General features: G+C 44.7%; 1 protein-coding gene across 1 annotated transcript in view; it reads left to right on the forward strand.

Annotated features, from left to right (window-relative positions):
• CRYBG3 (crystallin beta-gamma domain containing 3) overlaps positions 1–22,919 on the forward strand; it is a 1,541,789-nt gene that overhangs the window by 1,449,119 nt on the left and 69,751 nt on the right. The gene's annotated exons all lie outside the window — the stretch shown is intronic.

The following is a 22,919-nucleotide window of genomic DNA, read 5'->3' on the forward strand; positions in this document are numbered from 1 at the left end:
TTATGTGGTTCTATACATTCCAGCTCTGAGGCCACCATAGGCTCTCCATGACAGGAGAATAACCTGTCATTTATAGGGATAATTTGACTCACCCAGCACTATAGTAGGATATCCGCTAATCCTAGTCGAGTTTTGTATGACAGCAGAACACACTTCCTGAACACAATTCAGGGGCGCTTGCCGTCCCATACAAACCTTAACATTGCCAAATGTAGCCTTTGAAAGAAGGAGGGTGGTATTACGTTTGGAATGTTTTAAGTAGCCTTGAAGGGAGAGCATCTTAAATAAAGCCCTCATGCCTGCTACATTAAGCGTCAATGAAAACCAGGACTCCATGTGTTGTGTAATACAATTAAGTAGAGGTAGTTGATTCAAATCTCATGACTGCCGCTTTTCAATTGCCAGCTGCATAACTGAGTAGTTGGAATGACTCGAGGCCCATTGCAGACCTATTGATGTCTTAACTTAATTTCTGCATGATCTCCGAACACTAGGAAACAAGTTGACTTTCTTCATATCATGGATAAGCTAGCTGGCGGCCTCCCCATAAATTTGCAGTATACATTAATTGGGGCATAGACTGTAAAGGATCAAGTATGTACATTTTCGGCATATAGTGATATTCTATCCTTTCTTGGTGTCGACCATTGGAACCCCCTCAATTGCCGCAAGTTCAATAGAGTGCTGTCAATGTAATGGCTTAAACAGTGTAAATAAAATCCAAGACAGAAAAAACCTGCCAAAACGACATCCCTAACAACCTCCAACCCAACACTTCCTAAACTGAAGTATCTGTTCCCCCACCCCAACATATGAACTATGCGATAAGAGGGAATGCCCCGTGAGGAGGATCTGTCTTGCTTGCAATCAGGTGATGATAGCCAAGCCAGTAGAGAACTTAATTTAAATAGCCCTGAATCCATTCCTCCTTCTCCTAGCTCTTCTTCATCACCACAAGAACTCAAGTCTCCCATTTCCCAAAATATGATTACACTTATCTCAGTATAACAAAAGGATAACATAATTCAGTCAAAGTTATGGCCCTTTCGAGAGTTCTCTCGCAGATCAGTTTCTTGTGCCAAGGATCTGTCCCTTCCCTCATCTCCTTATACTGGTTTTGCTGTGTCCGTACTAGGATTGACCCTCTTATTATCCTTTGGTCCTGGTCTTCGTGACCCTTGAAACCGTGTGTGCTGAGGGGGTCGAGAGGCTCCTTGTAGTCCCCGCCCAACAGGCAACAGAGTCCTAGCTGGCATGCCAGCCCTTGCAAGGACAAGTGAATATGAAACTGCACGCCTTTCCTTAAAATAATTATTTAATCTATCAGATGTTTTCATTGTGGTGCGTGCAGTCCATTGCCGTGAACGGTCCCAATCACAGCTCGTATATTGTCACACAAAGGGTGCGACTCTTGCGCACCAATCTGACGCACTGCTGGAATTGTTCCTCATAATAAACCATTGTGAGTTATCCATATATTCTCACGTACTCCGAGTGCTCTACTATCATTCCAATTTTTCAGCTTCCTTCCTGCTCAATAACCGTCACTGACACAGCTGTATTACTCTTGAATTCTTTATTCATCAATTTCCAAGGCCTCCTGCTGCCCATCCAGGCTTTTCACAGTGACACAAGAGGTTAGCCATACTTTGAAAATAGACTCTTTTGATTTACGCAATGCATTTCGAGCCTTAGCGGCTCTTCTTCAGGGGACACTGCAACAAAATAGAAACGCGGCTCAGTTGACTGCTTCATGCTACCATACAACTTCCAACAAAAATGCTAACTAACCCCTTACCCACCCCCACCTCGTGATAAAACAAACTTCCCACTCTACCAACTTCCCCCTGCTCCTGCATCATTCTCCTTCCTAATTCAAAATAAATCTATGTGTGTGAGAAGTTGGCCTGGTATATGATGTCCACAGTTCTGTGGGCACCTTGTATCAGTCCAAACAATCCCTTATGGTGTTGGTTGTAAGTCAACCTTATAGACAAGCTATCCTAGGGGTAGCATGGACTAAGCAGCCTTAAAGGCTTAACTCAAGAGGGCATGTGAAGCCAGCTGTTTTACCATATGCAATCCTGTAATATCAAATGAAAGGACACCACACAAGTTATATATTATAAAAATATATGTATTTTTTCTCAGAATAATCCCCACTACTCTTTATGAGCAATGAAGCACAAGCGTTTAAATAAAAGCACAATATTACATATGAAAGTTGCACGTTTATGGATGAGGCCGGTGGCCACTCAAACCATATATCAAAAAAGTGGTATAACAATCACTATTCGATCAGTGGTAAGGCCTAGGGCCTTGGAAATCGCTTGGACTACAGTGGACTAATGTTAGTTAGGACGGGAGTAGCCCGCGGGATTCGGGTGCAGTGCCTAAAGCACAAGCATGCACCAATGCAAAGTCAATGGTGCGTAAAAGTTATCGTGTTACAGTTTTAAGAGTCTTCCGACTGGACTAGAAGGACAAAACTTTAGACTTAGACACTAGAGGTGTAAACCTCTACAGGAGCATCGGCGTTCAAGAGTTACCTCACCCACAGGAAGCGGGTGCACCGGTGCAAAGGTGTGTCGGGTTTCGTCACGCAGTTCTATGGTGCCTGAAGATGAAGATGCTGCAGGCTTCCAGAAGAGAAGTGTCCGGTGCGATCCAAGGGTGGATCGAAGTTGAAGAGTACCTGAAAGCAGAGGGGACAGAGTCTGGGTCACTAGCCAGTGACCAGGAAGGAACCAGGAAGGAACCAGACAATGTCGGGCGCAATCAAGTCGATGTCGTGAAGCTGGTCTCCGCTGCCACGTGGACTATGGGGCACCGAGAATGTCCAGGAGTGGATCACGAGCTGTCCCACGAAGGCTCTCGCTGTCGGCGGTGTCGGCTTCCGGATCGGAGTCAACAAACCTTGGCAAAGGCAACCCACGCAGGATTCGAAGAACGCTTAATACTCGGACCAGCAAGGTCAGAGCGGGTGCTCCTTTTCAGGGGAGCGAGGGCCAGTCTGGAGCAACCAGACCAGCTGTGTAAATTCAAAGGTTCGTCGGTTCTGGGGCCACTAGCCAACGGGCAAGCGACCGGACCAACGCGTCGAGCAGGAAAATGCAAAAGGGCCCCACGCAGCACTCGTCGAGTGTGGAGGGGTGAGCTTCGGTGCAAAGGTTGCTCGGGGCTGGAGCTTCTCAAACTCCAATGCACAGCTTCGAGGGAGCCTCGGGTGCTGCACGGTCAGCGCTTCTTGGTTTTTCCAAGATGGCCGATCCCACGCTTCAGGTCGCCTCCACGGGTCCCAGCTCTGCATAGACTGTGGATCGGGCTGTTAGAAGTCAGGATCGCTGGCTCTTGTCGATCTCTGTCGCTCGAGTTCCGGCGGGAACTGCAACAAAGCAAATGTCGAGGTGCTGGATGGTACCTGTTTGCACAGGGTGGTCACTCCTTGACCACAAGGGAGATTCTTCAGTCTTCCACATCGAGTGGGATGTCGAAGGGTCCAGAGTTTCGTTTCATAAGTTTCAGTCAGGATAATCTGATGTGCATTTGCACAGCTCCTACCTTTATTCCAAATCAAGGGGCTGGATTACCTGCTAGGTCCCTCCTATGGGTGGGACCCAGGAAGGGGGTGGTTACACCCCTTTTCCTTTGTCCAGCTTCCCGCCAGGACTGGGGCCCGAGAGTCCCAGAACCGGTTTGGCTGGCATTTGCCCGGGGACACCTTGTGCGCCCCAGGCAGTGTCTAGTTTCTTTCAACCCTCCCTGCTACAATCCACTATCTCCTGTCTGGGGTGGTGGAACACCTCCCTGTGACAGGAGATCCTTTGATCAAGCCTCCTCTGTCGAGTTTCGGTCAGCAGCAGGAGGGCAGACTCGTGTCTGTGGCAGCAGCATCCATTTTGTGATGCTGGGGCTCTGGTTAGGATTAACCGCATTTGCAGTAAGTAACATGTCTTCCCCCTCTAGAAGGGTGGAATGCTACCCCCGTCGCCAGAACTGGCGAGGGGGTAGTATTCCAAAGTGTATGACACCAAACAAGACATGTTTTGATAAAGCCAAACCAAAGTTAGCATTAACCACTAGGATTATAATGCACTTAAGAGTATATGGTATGGCAGTATCACTGGAACAGCTATAAGGAAATGGTTCCGAAAGCTGCAGACAGGCTCAGCTCATGCTAGAGCACCATCTCACATAAAACCAAGCACTCTGCCTCCAGGATTGTTAAGGCCTGCTATAGGAGTGGCTGATAGGTATATATGTGTCCAGATATAGGTTTAGACATAGGTATACTATATCTAAGCAAGGGGTGATTACACCACTTTGCCCCAGCTGAGTGATCAGCCAGTTGTGTAAATCTAAGAACGAGCCAGGGGTGGCAAAAGCTATGCTTCAGCCCCTGGTAGGCCTTGGATGCCCCTATGCCCTGGGCACCTATAGTGCACTATACAGGGGCTGACAAGGAGTCCAGTACCAATTTGGTTATGCACCTAGGGTGCATGGAGTCTATTTTAAGGGAGAGCAGATAGCCTGGAGCCCTGATTAGCAGGATCCCAGGCCAACTAAGTCGAAAACCAGCTAAACACTAGGCAAAAAATCTGGGGTAACCATAGTCCGGCATCCACCCTCCTACAATGTGTAAAAGAATGCGTATTCTCCTCCCATCCAACCCATGATGAATAAAGAATTCAAGAGTAATACAGCTGTCTCCGTGATGATTATTAAGCAGGAAGGAAGCTGAAAAATTGGAATAACAGAGTACTCGGGAGTATGTGAGAATATATGGATAATTTGCAATGGTTTATTATGTGGAACAATTCCTTACTTCAGCAATGCGTCATTTGGGTGCGCAAGAGCCGCACCCTTTGTGTGATATGCCAGCCCTTGGCCTCCTTATCTCCAGCCAGTCCCAGACATCTTGTGGGGTCTGAAAAAGTGTGATTGTTCGCATTTATGCCTTTCAGTTTTGCAGGAAAAAGGACCATGTATGTTAATCGCATCTCTTTCAGTTTCTGCTTAACTTCTACGAAGGTTCTGCTATACATGTATTGTATAAACTCACCAGTCGCAGTTTTTTGTCTGCCTTGATAACAGGGGTCTGGGAAGCAGTGCTACCTTTGCTGCACTGGCTGATTCACTCACCTAGCAGATGCTTGCGGCCACTAGTGATGGTTCATATAACTTTCCCTCTCTCCCTGGCCAAGCGTGCACCTCAGCGCTAGTTAGCACCAGACCAGATGAGCCAGTTGTGTCCCATCAGCAAATGGTCTTCAGTAGTAATTATCATTGGGGTCCCTTAAGATCCCAAACTAGGCCTGTCCCTGCTTCCCCTGATCCTAACTTCACCATCATGTTGGGTACCCCCTCCCAGGGTTATCCTTCCCTTCTGCTATGTGCAGGCCTGGCCCAGTCACATGAGACCGGTTTCTTTTTTTAAATCGCTTCTCATTGTTCTGGATGGACTTGCCACATCTGGGATTCAGTAGCGTAGGGAGTGGGTTTTTTTGTTTATAGGGAAATATATCATATTATTAGCATAAACTATGCCCACATTACAATTCATTGTTGGGGTAGATATCTCAGGTGATTAATGTATCAGCTCTGTAAGCTAGGCAGACCTTTAATCACAGGAGAAACTAAGAGGCTAATTTAAAGCCTATAGGGCAGTCTTGGATCTCCAAATCAGTGCTTTTGCTCACCTGGCGTATGACTGCTTGCCATATATAGATGCCCACCTGGCAGTCAGGAATCTGTGTCTTCAGTGGAGCTATGGCTGCCCCACTGAAGGCGTGATCATTTGTCGAGGGGTTGCCACATATGAGGTAGGAGTTTGTTTTCAGAAAACAAAATAACAACGGTCCTGACACTTACTGAGTCTTCTTGTACTACATAGGGGCCATTGTGTTTTTTGTTGTTGCCCTACCCAGTTCTGAATGGGAAAGCATGTGACAGTTGCCAACCCTAAATAGAGCTGGATGAGTATCAAGATAACCTAGCAGACATGCCACCCGATCAAGCGTTTGTTAATGGAGCCAGCTGAGTTTCCGCTTGTGGAAACTGTGTGCTTTCTTCACCCTTATATTTTAACTTCCCCTATATCTTCTATCTGATAAAGACTGTAGTTATAGATTCCTTACCTTTAGAATTACCCCCAGGTGTCAGACTGGATCCAGAGATTTTTACTTTAGCAGTACGTTGGTAGTTGGCGTTGGTCGACTCCGTGCCCATCGTTGGCATTGTGGTTGTCGTAATGACGTTGCGGTGTCTACTTAGACGCCGCCCCTGCACGCTGACGTCAGTTTTTCTTCTCCGCACCAGTCTGTGCGGATCAGGAGAGAGCTACTCCCTTAGTCGCTTTTTGACAACTTTTTTCTCGACTTTTGTGGACTTCTTTTTTGAGTCTGTCGACTCCTGGTGTATGAAGGATGACCCTTCATCAGACCGGGTTTAAACCGTGCGAGGCCTATCCCGACCCAAGTCTCACCCCCGACTTCGACACAGCACCGGACGACTTCGATCAACATCAGTACCGGCACCGGAAGGTACATTTGTACCTCTATTCATTCCTGCTATTACTTTCAGGCCTGAGTGGCAACCTGAGGCGGGTCAGGAGGACTGGGAGGGGTCTGTGGACCCTTTGGCTGACCAGCTTGAAGAGCTGGACTGGCAAGAGGAACTGGGTGATGCCAGTGGTTTGGGTACCTCCCTAGACCTTGGCATTCTCTACCCTCTACCGTAGCTACGGAGGAGGGTGCTTCATACGCAGTGGTGTTGCATAGGGCGGCTGAGGCCTTGAGCCTGGAGTTTCCTATGGTGGCAGTCAGGACTAACCTCATGACAGAGGTGCTTCAACCAGCAGCGGACCCTTCTGCCTTTTGATGAATCCCTCACCGACGTCCTTCTGGGCACTTGGTCCAATACAAGCACAGGGGCTCCTCTGGAAAGGATGATTGCCGACGCCACCGCCCTTCCCCAGGTGACCCACTTTTCCTCTCCCAACGCCCGACCCCCGAGAGCTTGGTGGTCCAAGCCTCGTCCTCCAAGGGCGCATTCCCTACTGCTCCCCCAGATAGGGAATCCAAGAAGCTGGACCACCTTGGGAAGAAGATGTTTTCTTCGCCAGCTTAGCGCTGCGGTCCGTGAACACCGCATGCTTTTTGGGCCATTATACCCATACAGTGTGGGATATGGTTGTGCAAGTGCTGCCACAGTGCCCGGAGGAGGCCCGGGCCTTATTCACCCACGCAGTGATGGGGGTGGGGGGTATCTTTCACTCTTTTGATCTTGTATTGTTTAATTGTTTCAATTTGACATGTCGATAAGGGCTTTGGCAACCTTTGAAATTCCACGAAAGGCTTACTTGGATTGTTCAGTGTGCTAATATTTCATACGATGTGGGACTGTAATTTGCTGAAATGCCGATTAAAAACATACATCAAAAAATGCCCTTGGATTACCATTAGTTCTTATACTGATTTTGACAGATTGTGCACAGCTGGTTTATTTTGCATGATCAAACCGAGGATGGCCCAGGTAACTAATGACCGATGCAGTTTTAAATGCAACATGAAAAACTAAAGGTTAAAGATGAGAGAATTGAATACATTGCCAATTGAGTAATCAACTCCCTCGTGAGATTAAAGAAGTGTTAGAATTCATTTACCAGGAAAATCATCAATTAAAAAATGTTCTCGAGTCAAATCCTGCAGGCCCTGTAACAAAATAACAAAATAATTGTGGGTTTTAGTGCTTAGAGTGCAGTTTGAAAGGCTATAGGTAATCTTATTTAAACACAGTGGTAGAACAACGGGTTGAATACATTAGTAATCAGTGCACTGTCAGCACCCCCCCACCCCCCTTTGACGAAAGTAAACTATGAAATTAAAGCTATTCCTGGCACATTAGAGTAAATACTTCAAGAAGCACAGGGGTATCCTGTTGTCGGTACCAATGGCATAAGTGTTCGCTTTTTTAATAACATGGAATGGTAGGCCAGTAATGCACAGAGTATGTAACAAATGTATACTCAGTGTTTTCATCCCTTTCTCAGTAATGGAAAGTCTGGCCACCTTGATAGAAAGACGCCGCATAGTCATCCCTTCCCCTGGAATGAATGTGCGCAATATTTTTGATAATTATCATATTTGGCAAATTGGTTTCATTTGAATAATGCAACTATTGAATGCAAATTGGTTTCACAATAAAAAATCATATGTATCATGTTGGGAGTAACATAAATCACATACTCGGCATCTTGTACTGAAAAAAAAGATCACAATTGTATGCCTGTCATCAGCATTGGATTAGATCAATCAGTAACATTGTGGGGTAAATTCGGAACCTAGAAGTGGTTCATAGTAGAATCTTCAAAAATTGTACGTCAAAAGGTCAGCCTGTATTCAAATGCAGGGAAAGGGAAATATTCAGCTTAAATATCAATCAAATGTTATTTGATTTACGAAGAGTTGTGCTTTGAACTTTTTGCATACGGTAAGTAGTATAGGCGTTGTTCTTATGTCCTCTGGTATTTGATTCCAGAGTTTGGATGCTAGGCATGAGAAGACTTGTTTCGCATTTTTTTTAGCTGCAAGAATCGCTTGGATTAGTCTTTACCTCTTGCTTCAAGTTGCCTTCCTGTCCTGTGCGATTCATCTTTTAGATATGAAGGAATCCCTGTATGAACAGCTTTGATCAACATGGTCCGATTTTCTTGTGTTTAATACTAACCGAACTGCTGCATGCAAAGTGGTTTTAAGGGATGAGATATATGATGTAGGGCACCACCTAGGAAAGTGTTCTCGCTGTCAATATGTGTAAGAACTGGTGCACTCACTGTGCATCTGAATTCTTAAGGCAGAATGGAGTTAATTTTTTTAAGAAGCCGCAGAAGGTACAGTACCGCTTTTGTCTGAGTTTTTATGTGATTGGTGAAGTTACGAGAGCCAAAAATGAGCACAAAAGTGATTTAGCTACTGGTAAGGGAGTTGATGTTTTGCCAGAGGAGGCTTATTCATTGTGACGACGTCTTTGTAGTGATAGATGAAGATTGTTTGAATGTAGAACTATGGTCTTAAGCATTGTTGATATTTAGCATCATATTTGTTTAATATTTTCCTCTCTGACCTCTCCCATTTTGTAGATGAAACAGACATATTAGCACAAAGAATTGTTGGGGGGCACTACCTATTTGTCCATAAACAGATGATATGACCCTTCTCTAACAATCCCCTAGGGTAGGAACAGCTTATTGGGAGAGCAAATTAATTTAAATGGTTAACTAATGAAAAAAAAAAACAATGACACTGAAAAAACGGTTGCTATGAGGCCAGCGAAAAGACATTTGCCATCTGAACAGAAACAAACTCAGGGCAGTTGTAGGATTTAACTACTTTCATAAGTTTCTAAAGCACACATACTGTTGACCATCTGTAACATTCTTGAGGGGTTTACTTTTCAGTATAATCTTTATAAAGAAATGGGATGGCCTCTCTAATCGCCAAAATATATTACTATGAAGGAAAATTGAGTCGGTTGCTTTACATTTCTCTAATGTCTCTGGTATGAAAAGATCAAACCTCCTTGATACGGTTGTGAGAATGTGGATTATTAGTTGAAGTGGATAGTACTTCTTTTTAAATAACAATGGCACAATCCTTTACTAAGTCCAGTAAGGTTTCAGTAATATAAACCTGAGCTCAACCCTGTAAAGCGTTTATCAGTACCAAACTGTTAAGTAGAAAACACAACACAATCAAAATCCCCCTCCAATTTATAAAAATACAGTAAATTCTGATGTAGAAAACCAGATAGATGGTTTTTCGAAGTTTTAGATGTTCTTGTGTCAAAAAGTGCAAAGCGCAACCATACGTTTCTGATCACACTAGACTGAGTCAAAGTCAAGTGTTCAGGCCTACCATGATACTTTGCCTTCTGACTTAGACATTTGTCTTTTAGAAAGGTCTAATTGATGAGGATGTCAGCTGGCCGAACTGTAGGCTGAATCTGAATAATAGCTCACCTTCATTAGCCAGCTGGAGTGAAAAACCCCGGTGGGAGCCTCAGCGATGGGGGAAAGTTCAGAGCAGTCAAAGTCAGAAATCTGAGCCAGAAAGGTTTCTTCAGCTGCTGCCAAATGTTGGCCTCAGTGGAACACCCTTCATTTGGACTTAGAAACGTTTCTCAAACTCTTTCAGTGGGGCAAAGCAGCAAGTTGAATCTGACCTACTATTCAACATGGGCGGCTCGGCAGAGGTTCAGTGGTAGCCTCTGGTGGTTCTTCTGGGAAAAAGTTTGGAAAAAGATTCTAATTGTCCTAATTTGCAGTTCTTGTTGGAGTAGAGTACATTCTTACACCAGCCACACCTTTTGGGCACCATTTGGAGGCTAGTTCTCAATCTCCTCAGAGCCATCAGCAGGGACAAAGGCAAAACCAGTTGGAACTGGGCAGCTGGGCTTAGCAGAATCTTGTGTTTCTTGCGGCTTTTGTGTTCCTGGTTATTAACAGGTGGCTAAGTAACCAGTCATTGGTGTCCAGTCTTCTGTACTTGGTTCAATTAGAAGCAGGTACAGCTCTTTCAGTGTCTATCCACAGGTCACAGAAGACGTCATCAAGTGTGGTCCTTAGCTGTCTTCCTCAGGTCTTGCAGTGTTCTGAAGAGGGTATCAAGGGGTGCCGCTTTTATGTCTGTTCTACCTTCTGGGTGGAGGTACTCCCTGACCATTAGGAAAAATGTTCCCAGGGGCAACCCTACCCACTTTAACATCACTTTCTGAGGGATTGGTTCTTAACTATCCCACAGTGCAATTCTCTGCGAAAATACCACACGACAGAACCTTTCCTCTCCTTGGCAGAAGTATGGGCACACTCCTAAGATGTATCCAAGGAAATGAGAAACGAGAAACGAGGTCTGCAAACCAGTTCTGAAACAGATTTTCCCTCCCCTGGGTTGGTGAGATTGTGACTACCTGCATAATGTAAGGGGCAGGCTGGGGTGTGAGTCACATCTGCCTGTGACAGGGGATGCTCCTTTGAAGCATGTACAGTTGGTGGGCACACCCCCAGTCCATCATATCAGGAGGAGGTCACACCTCCTCCTACACAAGGTCCTTTTGTACCCTTTCCTGGCAGCCAATCACACCTCCTTGTCTGTGGCAATCAGCTGCCAGTGACAGCTGGGGATTAACTATGAAAAGGCTACCAGAGTCTTAGGCAGAAAAATTGTGACTTTCTAAAGTCACTGTGATAGGACAAGAAGGAAGCGTAGTCACTTAGTTGTGTATGAAGGTTTTTTTTATTTGTGCCTCTCTGTCCCTTAGTACACATATTCTTAGTCCTCTGGTGCCCTTCTCCAGGTTCCTCTTCACTCGTCTGGCCATCCCAGTATCTTTCCTCCTCTTTTCCCCCTCTTTCTTCTTTCTCTCTGGCGGTCTTGCCTTCGGGGAAAAATAGACAGGCCCGTGGCTGTTAGAAATCACACCCGACAATGTGGAGCCCTTCACCAAGCACCACCGTGAGACAACCAGTCAGCCAGGTCAGTGGTTCTGATCCCCTTGGCAACCCTCTGTGCCTGTTCTCAGTTTTGCAGGGAAAGCTGGGAGCTTACTATAAGGAAGTAACTCCAGGATCCCCTTTTGTGTTTTCAACTTCCCTTTTCCCCTGTGCCGCCTCCAACACCCTGCCCAGCACCCACAAGCAAAACTCCACCCTCTTCAAGGTTTCTCCCTGTGATAACACTTGCCTTGAGCTGTGACTCCGGACTGGAGTCACGGCCATCCTGTCTGTCTCGCCTTCCCTTGGGTCACCCGCTTTACTCCTCCTGGCGTCTTCTTCGTCCTCCTTTTGGCTCCTGCACTCGTCTCCCGCACTGCTTAATCTGCACCTCTCCTCAGCTGTTACCGCATCCACGTCACCTTCTTCTCCGATGTCCGCGTGTTTCTCTCCCTCTCGCGTTGGTCTGTCTTCTTCACTCCTCGCTCCGGCAACCACTTCCAGGTCGGAACGGAGCGGGCTGCTAGAGCGCGTCCCTCTAGTGCCTCCGGGCGCCGTTCGCCTGTATCGCGATGCTCCTGCCACAACACCTCTCAACCAGGCATGGACATTCGGGCCATGCAGACACGGGCCAACGGGACAGAAAGACAGCCAGTCCCTGCAAACGGCCAGGGATGTGACGGACCTGAAAGGAGATGGGCTGTAAGGCCAGGAACCAATTCAAGATGCGAGCATTTGTATCCTTCTGACGCCACACCAAGGGGGCATGATCCGTCAACATCACAAAAGAACAGCCCAGCAGGTAATACCGACATGCCTCCGTGGCCCATTTGATGGCCAGACACTCTTTCCTCAATGGCGGGATACCAAGATTCTCTGGGAAGCAGTTTCCGACTGAGGTACAATACCGGATGCAAGGCCACCTCATGTCCAGGCTGGTAGAGAACAGCCCCAAGACCACTGTCTGAGGCGTCTCTCTGGAGAACAAACTGTTTCAAAAAGTAAGGACAGGCCAACACTGGCTCATCGCATAGAGCCTTCTTTAAGCTGTCAAAGCTCTTCTTTTCGTGTGGAGGTCGGGTCCCCACACCACAAGCGTCGGAGCAGCACCACCCTGCTGTCCGTATATCGTCTACTTATTCAAGAGACGTCTTTTACCTTTTCTTCAAGTCATCAAATACCTGGCGATATGCACCGAGATTGATACCATTTACATCGCTTATATTTCAAAGCAATACTGCTATCAACGTTTTTAGAACAATCTACCTTTTCGCTATATACATCGTCTGCTCCATCTGGAAATACTCAGCCATGAGAGTGTGCTTGGAAGTTAGATAAAGCAACATCTGGAACAGGAATGAGCTTGCTGCCTCTGTCCAAGACATCGCTTATCCCTAGCACCATTCTCTACTTATAGAATATTACTGTGGAGATCAGGACTACTTCCATCCTTAATCCACACTAGTCTTATCAAAAATTGCAGAGGATTTCACCTTCCATCATTGTTACTGCATGGATAGAGCATCCAATGTTGACTTATTCTGTGTCTCCTGAAGAAGGCGGTTCACTGCCGAAACGCGCGTCGAGTTTTTATGCTCTTTTTTTATTATTTGATTTACTACGTGTATTTTTGTGTATAAATTTCATTGTATTGAATATGAGTTTTATGTTATATGTTTATTAAAACTGTATGTAATTGAAGCATCTTTTACCCTTATCAATTGGTTTGACCTTTTGGTCATACACAATATGATTTTTAAGAATACTGATTAAAAATATATATTTTATATAAACATTGTTAATCTTTCAATTATTCCTTCTTGACCACTGATCTAACCTGATTGTTCACACTGTCCTCTTAGATGTCCTAGGATTTTTTTCACACCAAAAGCTCTCCTGGTGTACAGGCAACCACTCCTGTACATGCGTGGGATGTTTTTTCGCTAGGAGTCTGGTTAAAGGGGTCGCCTTTTCCGAGAAACGGGGTATGAACCACCAATAGTATCCTATTAGCCCTAGGAAGGACCTGACCTCTTTCTTGGTCATGGGAGGTGGTAGTTCTTTGATCGCCTTTACTTTACTATGTGGTACCCCAGGAATTGGATAGAGTTGTTGATCAAAAGGCATTTCTCAGGATTCGCTGCCAGGCTGGTCTGTCGGAGGGTAAGCAACAACACTTCCAGGTGTGTGAGTGGAGCTCCCAGGATGAACTGAAGACCACTATATCATCCAGGTATGCTGCTGCATAAACCTGATGTTTCCTGAGTATCAGATCCATCAAGTGTTGAAAGGTTGCAGGGGCTCCAAGTAACCCAAACGGGAGTACTCAGAACTCATATAGTCCGGTTGGGGTTGAAAAGGCGGTTTTCTCTTTGGCGGAGGGTGCAAGAGGGAACTGCCAATATCCCTTAGTGAGGTCCAGTGTGGGAGTATAGGAAGCAGACCCCAGGTTCTCGATCATCTCGTCTATTCTGGGCACTGGGTAAGTGGCGAATTGTGACACTTCATTTAGTTTGCTGAAGTCAATATAGAAACGGATAGACCCATTGGGTTTGGGAACTAGCAGCACCGGAAAGGACCACAGAGTGCAGGATGATTCTATTATGCCCCCCTCCTGCATGGCCTCTACCTCCTGTATTACGGCTTGCCTCCGTGCTTCCGGTATGAGATATGGCTGGAGACGTATGGGGTTTTCCCCCCTCTGTTCTGATGTCATGGTGTATCATATGGGTTTTCCCTGGTTGGGCAGAGAATACATCGATGTACTTGTTTGTCAAGGTGTACAGTGAAAGGCGTTATGTCTCTGACAGATCGGGACCCGTTGGGACAACTCTTTGAAGTGTTTGTTTGGGACAGAAATGTCTAGGGGTTCAGAGTCAGTCACATACAGTGTCAGGGTTTCCTCTTCCACTGACTTCTTCAGGAGGTTAATGTGGTATATCTGTCCCTGACTCCCTCTCTGTTGTGTGTCTAATATACATGTGACAGGCTTGACCTTATCCGTGATTTTGTTGGGACCCTGCCATTGGTTAACAGCTTATTTTCTGAAGAAGGAAGGATTACTAACACCTTGTCTCCGATCACTAGCTCCTGCAACCAGGTATTGACTTCATACGTAGTTTTCTGTCTCTGCTATGCTTTTTCAAGGTTCATGCTGGACTTTTCCCATAGGGCTTTCACCTTTTGTTTCAGTTTGGAGGTCAACCCCTTCATCCTTCTGTTCCTCCCACCTCTCAGCAACCATGTCCCGAAGGGTACGTGGCTTTCTGGCGAATACAAGTTCAAAAGGGCAAAACCACAGAGGATTGGACATGGGTATGTATGGCAAACAGGACCAGGGGTAGCTGTCTGTCCCAATCCTTACCGGTCTTGGTGACCACTTCATTCAGGAGGGATTTGATGGTGCGGTTATACCACTCCACCAGCCCATTTGTCTTTGGGTGGTATACCGAAGTACCTATTTGCTTTATCCCTAATATTTTACAGACCTGGGACATCAGCCTGGACATGAGAAGGGTTCCCTGATCCGTCATGATCTCGTTGGGGAAACCTACCCTACAGAAGAACCCTCTATCGCCTGGGCCACAGCCGAGGTGGTCATACTTGTCAACGGAATGGCCTCTGGGTACCTTCTAGCATAATCAACAAGAACAAGGATATATTGATAACCCCTTGTGGAAGCCACCAGGGGCCCCACAAAATCCATACCCACACGGGAAAAAGGGAGTTTTAATGATAGGGAGGGGCTGTAATTGTGCCCTCTGGACATGGGGAGGATTCACTCTCTGACATCTTTCACAAGCAGCACAGAAACGCTGTATGTCTGAGAATACCCCTGGCCAGTATAATCTTCGTATAGGTATTCCTCGGTCTTACCTCTCCCGAAGTGGCCTCCCCTTGTCTGCCTGTGGGCTAGGTGTAGTTCTTGGTTCCTGAAAGGCAGAGGAACTAGCTGGCCTCCCCTTGTCTGCCTGTGGGCTAGGTGTAGTACTTGGTTCCTGAAAGGCAGAGAAACTAGCAGCTGGGAAACCAGTTTATCCGGGTGCCGAACTCTCCTGTACAACAAGCCATTGGAGACACAAAAATAGGGTCCTATCTGTCCTTCTTCGTTGTCAATGGCTTTAGCCCAAGCTCGTTCCAGTATGGGGTCTTCTGTCTGCGCTGCCCTAAAGCTGCAGGTCGTTACCGATGCCTCGTCTGTGGAAGAGGAAGAAGTGGAGGGTATGTCAGAACCACCAGCAAGGACAAAAGTTGGTGATGTGCACGTTTTTCTCGGTGGGGCATTTGAGCCTTATACCTACCGCCTGTCACTTCCTCCCCGGAAAAAGGTGTCTCCTCCCACCATATGGCATCCTGCTTCTCTTTTATGGCCTTTGTTAGCAACAATGGGAACTCATCATAGTCTGTCCCTAGGATCATGTCTCACACTAGGTCGGGGATACCCACCACCAGCAGCAAGTTATGTTGCCCGTCGTGGTTCAAACTTATTTTGGCTAGGAGACATTGTTTACTGTCCCCATGGACACATGTGATCCAGGCCATCTCCCCTCGTAACCACTCTACAATAAAGAAATCTCCCAATAGTGGTTGGCAATACGTAATTCAAAGCACCTCTCTTCTGTAAAAGAAGAGCCAAGGTATGGAAAAACATTGCCCCATAGTTAGCCCGCGAATGGCAAAAGGGTCTGGGCTGCATATTACAAAACATGAACTACACCGTGCCTCTCTATAACATGTGGGGAGTCGTTCGAGATTAGTACAAAAGAGAGCCCACTGCCAGAGACCCACCCCCTCTCTCACCTGTCCGTCGGTACCCCAGGCTTTCCTGAGCCTAAGGGGAGGTAACCGAACGGGCAGGTGTGGCCAAATAAATAGTGCTTACTCGAGTCCAAGGATTAGTGGAGCATGGTCAGGCAGGGAAAGATCGCCCGATTCTCAACGGCAGCCACAGATTGTTGTCAGAGCTTATCCGCGTGTGTACTTCCTGCTTAGAATTGCGCATGCGTCATCAACGCGACGCTTTCCTCGGTTGTTCGACAATTCCCAAAGGAGCCTGGGAAGGATAGTTCTTTTTTATTAATTAGAGTGTGATATCTTCACTACAGCGGGACTATCGGCCGTACCCGTAATGGATTAACGTTGAAATAGTGCACAAAAATATATTAATTCAGCAAATAGTAATTATCTGAATGGTATATTTAGTTTAACATACAAAGCGTAAAGTCACAAGTGCTGAGGTGTATAGACCTGAAAATCAGGTAAATGCAACCTGACATAAATATTTCAGAAAGCCAACATCTTTAGTAATGCAGTAACATCAATCACCGGATTGGATTTTGGTGTCTTTGCTGCAAGAAAAAAACTACGACCATGCTCGTTATAAATTACCATTAAAGTGATGCTAAAAAGAATGTTAGTTCAGCAGACAGTGATTATCTGTGTTATATATACTCTTGCAACACGCTGTTAAGCACAAGTGCTTGAGTATATAGACTAGGAAGTCAGGTGGGAACAACCCAACCTGTCTGGTTCAAAATCCACCATCTCTAGTAATGCAGTGTCACGATGTCATTAGTCAGAAAAAAGTCAAAGGTCCATCAAGTATGTTCACAGCTCACAATAACACATTACAAACAGATGACCATGGGTACTCAAGAACAACCATATACAATGGTGTTGATACATTAACCACTAAAAGAAAAAAACAACATTACAAATGAACCATAAGTAGGTGGTAGAATTAGTGGTGCATATTCAACACAGGGGAACACTACGCTTAATGATGATAGAACAATTTAAGTAAAATATGTATATGTGTAGATCAGAACCTAAGATGGTACAGATCAAGCGTGGTGATCAGATCACAGTGTAACCCACGGAATATCATCATTCAACTCCTGGCTGTCACATTTAAGCTTGAAGATCCATTTCTGTTCCTTCACAAAGAGGAACTTGGACAGATCACTGACATGAGGCAGAATGAATGGCTGCTCCAGTACCACCCACTTCATGTCTTCTGCCTTATGTTTAAAGCTTAAGAAGTGATTAGTCAGTCGTGTGGATTGTTTATTGCACCTGATTGTGCTTTTGTGCTCATTAATTCTCTGTTTCACCTTACGTGTCATCATGCCGATATATCTCAATGAGCACGGACACGTGATCATGTAAATTACTCTCTCAGTATTACAATTAGTATGGTTCTTAAGAATCCACGGTCTCTCAGTGCCAATGTCAACCGTTTTCGTGCTCTGTGTCTGGGGACATGCCGTACAAGTACCGCACGGGTAATGGCCTTGGACCACAGGAAGGTCTCACAGTGTATTCACCAGCTCTTGTGCTCTGACTTTTGGTCTTGTATGGACCAGACTATCTCGTAAACTGGACCCCCTTTTAAATGAAAAAAGAGGTGTAGGAATGGTCTCTTTTGTCACATTAAGGATTTTCCAATGTTTCCGTACTAACCTTTGCACTTGATTAGACAATGTACTAAAAGTATTAACAAAGGTCAGTCTACGCAAAGATGGTTTCTCGATGGGGGCCTCAAGAAGGGCATTCCGATCGTTGTTAGCGGCCCTTTTCCATGCTTTTCGCACCAAACGTTTTGGATATTCACAGTTCCTGAGTTGTGTGGACAGATCCTTGGCAAAGAGTTCAAAATCCTGCTTGTCTGAGCAATTTCTGCGTATCCGCAAAACTGGCCGACTGGCAAGTTTTCCTGGAGAGCTTTGGGGTGATGGCTCTCAAAGGTTAGTAAAGAATTCTTTGCCATCGGCTTCCTATAAGGTTTGCTCCCCAACTTCCCATGTGAAGGGAAGATCAGAATGTCTAAAAAGGGCAATTCTGATTGGCTGTATTCTACCATGAACTTAAGAAACCTGTTCCTGCTATTGAGCCAGGTCTGAAATTCCAAAATGGCTACGGCTGTTCCTCTCCAGACGACAAAAATGTCGTCTATGTATCTCCTCCACAGCAACACCTGATGTTGAAACGGGTTGCTGTGGTCGAGAACACATTCTTGTTCAAACAAATGAACATAAAGATTGGCAAGGCTGGGCGCAAAAATACTGGCCATCGATGCTCCCGAGATTTGCAAAAAGATGGCTTCTTCAAATTTAAAGACATTTACTGTCATAGCCAGTCTGGCACACTCCATGATAAAATTTACTACTGGTGTGATACTGTCAAGATCCCTGGCATTCAAAAGACCTCTGATATTCTCGAGAGTCTCTTCTTGCGGAATGCAAGTATAAAGAGATTCCACGTCGAAACTAGCAAGATAGTCAGTCTCGATGTCAAAGTCAATATCTGGAAGCAATCTCAGGACATCTTTAGTGTCCTGAAGATGGGTCGGCATAGCCTTCACCAGTGGCCTGAGAAAGTGGTCAACAAATGTCGATAATGGTTCTAATAAAGAACCGATGCCTGAAATAATAGGGCGACCAGGAGGAGGTCTCTGGGCCTTATGAATTTTTGGCAGAACATAGAAGTATGGCATTGCTGGGTGACTTGTAATCAAGAACTGAACCTCTTGTGCAGTAATCCAGCCTTCCATTCTTGCCTCTTCTACGAGATGCTCTATTTCTGTGTTAAATCTAGACATAAGTGGTCGATATGATTTGATGTCACTTAGCTGTCTAAGACATTCCGCGCGATAGGTGTCAGTATCTAGGATCACCCTCACTCCCCCTTTATCAGTGGGTTTGATTGTTATTGTAGTGTCATTAGACAGAGTTTCCACAGCTAGCTTCTCTCTGGTTGAAAGGTTCTGATAAGTATGATGTTTAGAATCAAAAAGGGCCATGACACTTTAAAACATCCGCTCACGATATGAATCAGCATTCACATTGTGTGTCCGTTATTCGCACTGAGATCACTTCACGTTTAGTTCACTTTTTTATTCTTTGTAGAAGCCGGCCACTCGTAAGCACTCCCCACCGGTACCTACCTGCTTGCTACGTATCACGTGACACGCAGGCAGTTCACATTTCATTTTATTTTTATCATTCGATACTTTTGTTGTCATTACAGACACTTAGTGCTATGTCTTTATATTTATAGAGCTTCCAGACGAAGGGCCAACGGCCCGAAATGCATTGGACCAGTTTGTATTCTTGAAAATCGATGGAGTTATGAACTTATGAAATAATCATTTAAAACCATATCGAACAGAATGTTATCATGAGGATTAAAGATGATATTGAACAAATTGTTTACATCATTTCCTGTGGAATCTTGCTTGACGAGAACCTAAGGTGAGCCCACATAACAGGGATGCCACCAGTGTCTTATGGTGGCACATGACAGTATTCATTCTACAGACGTGTTTTGGACGGACACGCCACCTGGTCGGAACACCCATTCTTTACGATATACCTTTTTACTTTGAGAAAAACTTTGAAAATAGAGCTGTGCGTCCCTCTCTTCCCTTTGGTCACTCTTATTTTTCCGCCCTCAGGAGGATTGCACGCCATACCTAAACATGCAGTACGATGAAATTGCTAGATCTACTGACGCCAGAGCTGATACTCTGGCCTTTGATGAAGATGAAACAGCTCGCATTTATGCTCTGATTAATGAAGATATTGCCTCCAGCACTTCTAGCCGCACTAAGGAACAATGTATTCGACAGTTACTTTATCGATCCAAACGAGAAGTAAACCAGAAACTTCACACCAGTACCCCATCGTTCGATGCGGATCCCCAGAGGGTTACGTATAGCGCTCAAGCCGTCACTATGCAAAAATTCGAAGGCTTTCCAAGAGAAATGGAACGCCATCCTCAATAAATGTAGCTTGGATCTAATACTACTCATCGTCCAAGAGCTATCTAGCATCCTTTTCGAACTTAACAAAGAAATTAAGGAAGTTGAATCTGAACTATCCAACATGGCATCTACTGAAGAATTGTCAAAATTCCTTGAAGATATAAAAGTGCAATTAGACAAGCACTCTAGAGAAATCAATGACCGAAAAATTAGAACATTTCGGAGAGATACCCAAGACTATAAACTGGGGGAAGTATACACGTGGGCTGACGTGTATGCCCAACGCAGGAGAAATAAACCATACAATCCACAGACGGATACCTCCTCTTCAGGGAGCGATACATCTAATCGCCCGCTAAGGAACGTCAACATACAGGATAAACCTGTTACGAATAGTCACATCAACCAACAAGCAGGCCCATCAACTGCGGTACCTTTTTTAGTCGAAGGACAAGATACCCGAGGCGACCCAGGAGGAGTCTTAGAAAAAGAAAAAGAGAAAGAGAAAACATATCCAAGTTCTCGGAGTACGATAAAGGACAACAAGAAAAAGAACACTTAGTCATCAACATTTCTAATACAACCCTGAACGCGTATGAAATGAATTTACTATCTAGATGAACTTCTTTTATACCTACTACTAGGACCAATCATTTGGATCTACAGATAAGCACATATAAATTAACACGCAAGCTCAGGTTGAGACATTTTTTTGATCATGTGATACCTCCTACACCTAAGAAACCAGATCAACTAATGGGACTTAGACCGGATAGCACATTTGAAGCCCCCATAAGCCATAAAAGTATAGATCTTTTCGAAACTCTTGTAAAACAGGAAATCTCGAAACTCAACTACAATAGAACCTCACATCGAAACATCACACATAAAGATTATGACACCTTGAGGAGAATTGCTAACAATGATCAAATTAAATGTATTAAAGCTGACAAAGGAGGAGCATTAGTGATAGTGAACTCCACCATATATGATCATAAAATCCATGAACACATCCATGATGAACAGATCTATATGAAACTTCCGAACAATCCCACCATACAATTCAAAGAGAAGCTAACTAATATCATCAATAAGGCTTATGACATGGGTACTATTGACGACAGAACGAGAAAATACCTATTGAAACCATTTCCTAGAAGTCCTACCATACATATGACTCCAAAAATTCACAAGGGCCTTGAAGACCCCCCATTAAGACCTATTGTTTCGACCAAAGGTTCTCTCATGAATCAGTGGGCAAATTTATAGACAGGTATTTACAAGCTATAGTGAGACAAATGAATAGCTATGTCCAGGATACAACTGATTTCCTGATTAAATTGGCTCAAATAGACATCTCAGAAGAAGAACACCTGATATTATGCACAGCTGATGTTCGTTCTCTCTACACCTCGATCCCCCATGATGGAGGGATAGAAGCTATAGAAAGAGCATTACTTGAAAGCCACATAGAACCTGAGATGCAACAATTCCTGATGGAACTGATGATTTTTACGCTTTATCAAAGCTATTTCCAACACAATGATAATTGGTACCTCCAGCTGTCCTGCACCTCGATGGGGAATTGTGCTGCACCGACATACGCCAACATCTATATGAAATATTTCAAACAAGAAAATATTTGACAACCCCAACTGGACCAACAACATTAAAATGTATGCCAGGTACATAGACGATGTATTTATTGTCTGGAAGAATACTGAAGAGACTCTCTTACAATCATTGACCACCCTGAACTTTGCTAATGACCGTATACAATCTACATGGGAGACCAATAAAAATACCATAACCTTTTTGGATGTACAAATTACTATCACAGCCACTGGGTTTGAAACAGATCTTTTCCGTAAGAAAACTGACAGGAACAACACCTTGCATTATGCAAGTTTCCACCAAGGATCACTCAAACAACATTTACCACTTTCTCAAATGCTACGAGTTAGAAGAATCATTTCCAATCAGACAAAGACCGAACATCGTCTTGATGAAATGGGAAAGAGGTTCTATGATAGAGGTTAACCTGAACCTCTGATTGAACAGACCAAAAAAGTGCTCTACTGACTAAGAGATAAAAATTACTGTCCAGAACCATAAGAGACAAGGAAGCCAAAATGGTTCTAGTATCTAAATTTTCCACTCTAAGTGTAGCTTATAAAAAGATTATTCTACGACACTGGCCTATATAGAGTGCTGAACCGGATTTTGGAACCACATTCAAAGATCCACCTATCTTTGCTTACACCCACAGTGCAAATTTCAAAGAAATCCTCAACAAAAAGATCCCAAATCAAACCACTACTAAAGGCACAATACCTTGCATGAATTGCGGAAATTGTAATAATATCATCAGAGGTAATTTGATCAACCATCCCATGAAAGGAACTGATATCAAACTGCACGTCAACGCCACATGCGATACTCCCAATGTCATATATTTGATTAAATGTCCATGTGGAATGATTTATATAGGCAAAACTGAGAGGAAGGTCAAGACTCGTATCAACGAGCACAAATCGAATATAAGATTGAAGAATAGCAAATCTAATGTCGCAGTACATTTTAATTAAGCCAGACACAACATCTCCCAATTGAAGTTCATGATACTTGAGGTTGTCAAAAAAAGAGAGGGTACGGACAACAGCAAAT

This window comes from Lissotriton helveticus, chromosome 8 (genome assembly GCF_964261635.1).
Source record: "Lissotriton helveticus chromosome 8, aLisHel1.1, whole genome shotgun sequence".
Taxonomy (NCBI): Eukaryota; Metazoa; Chordata; class Amphibia; order Caudata; family Salamandridae; genus Lissotriton; species Lissotriton helveticus.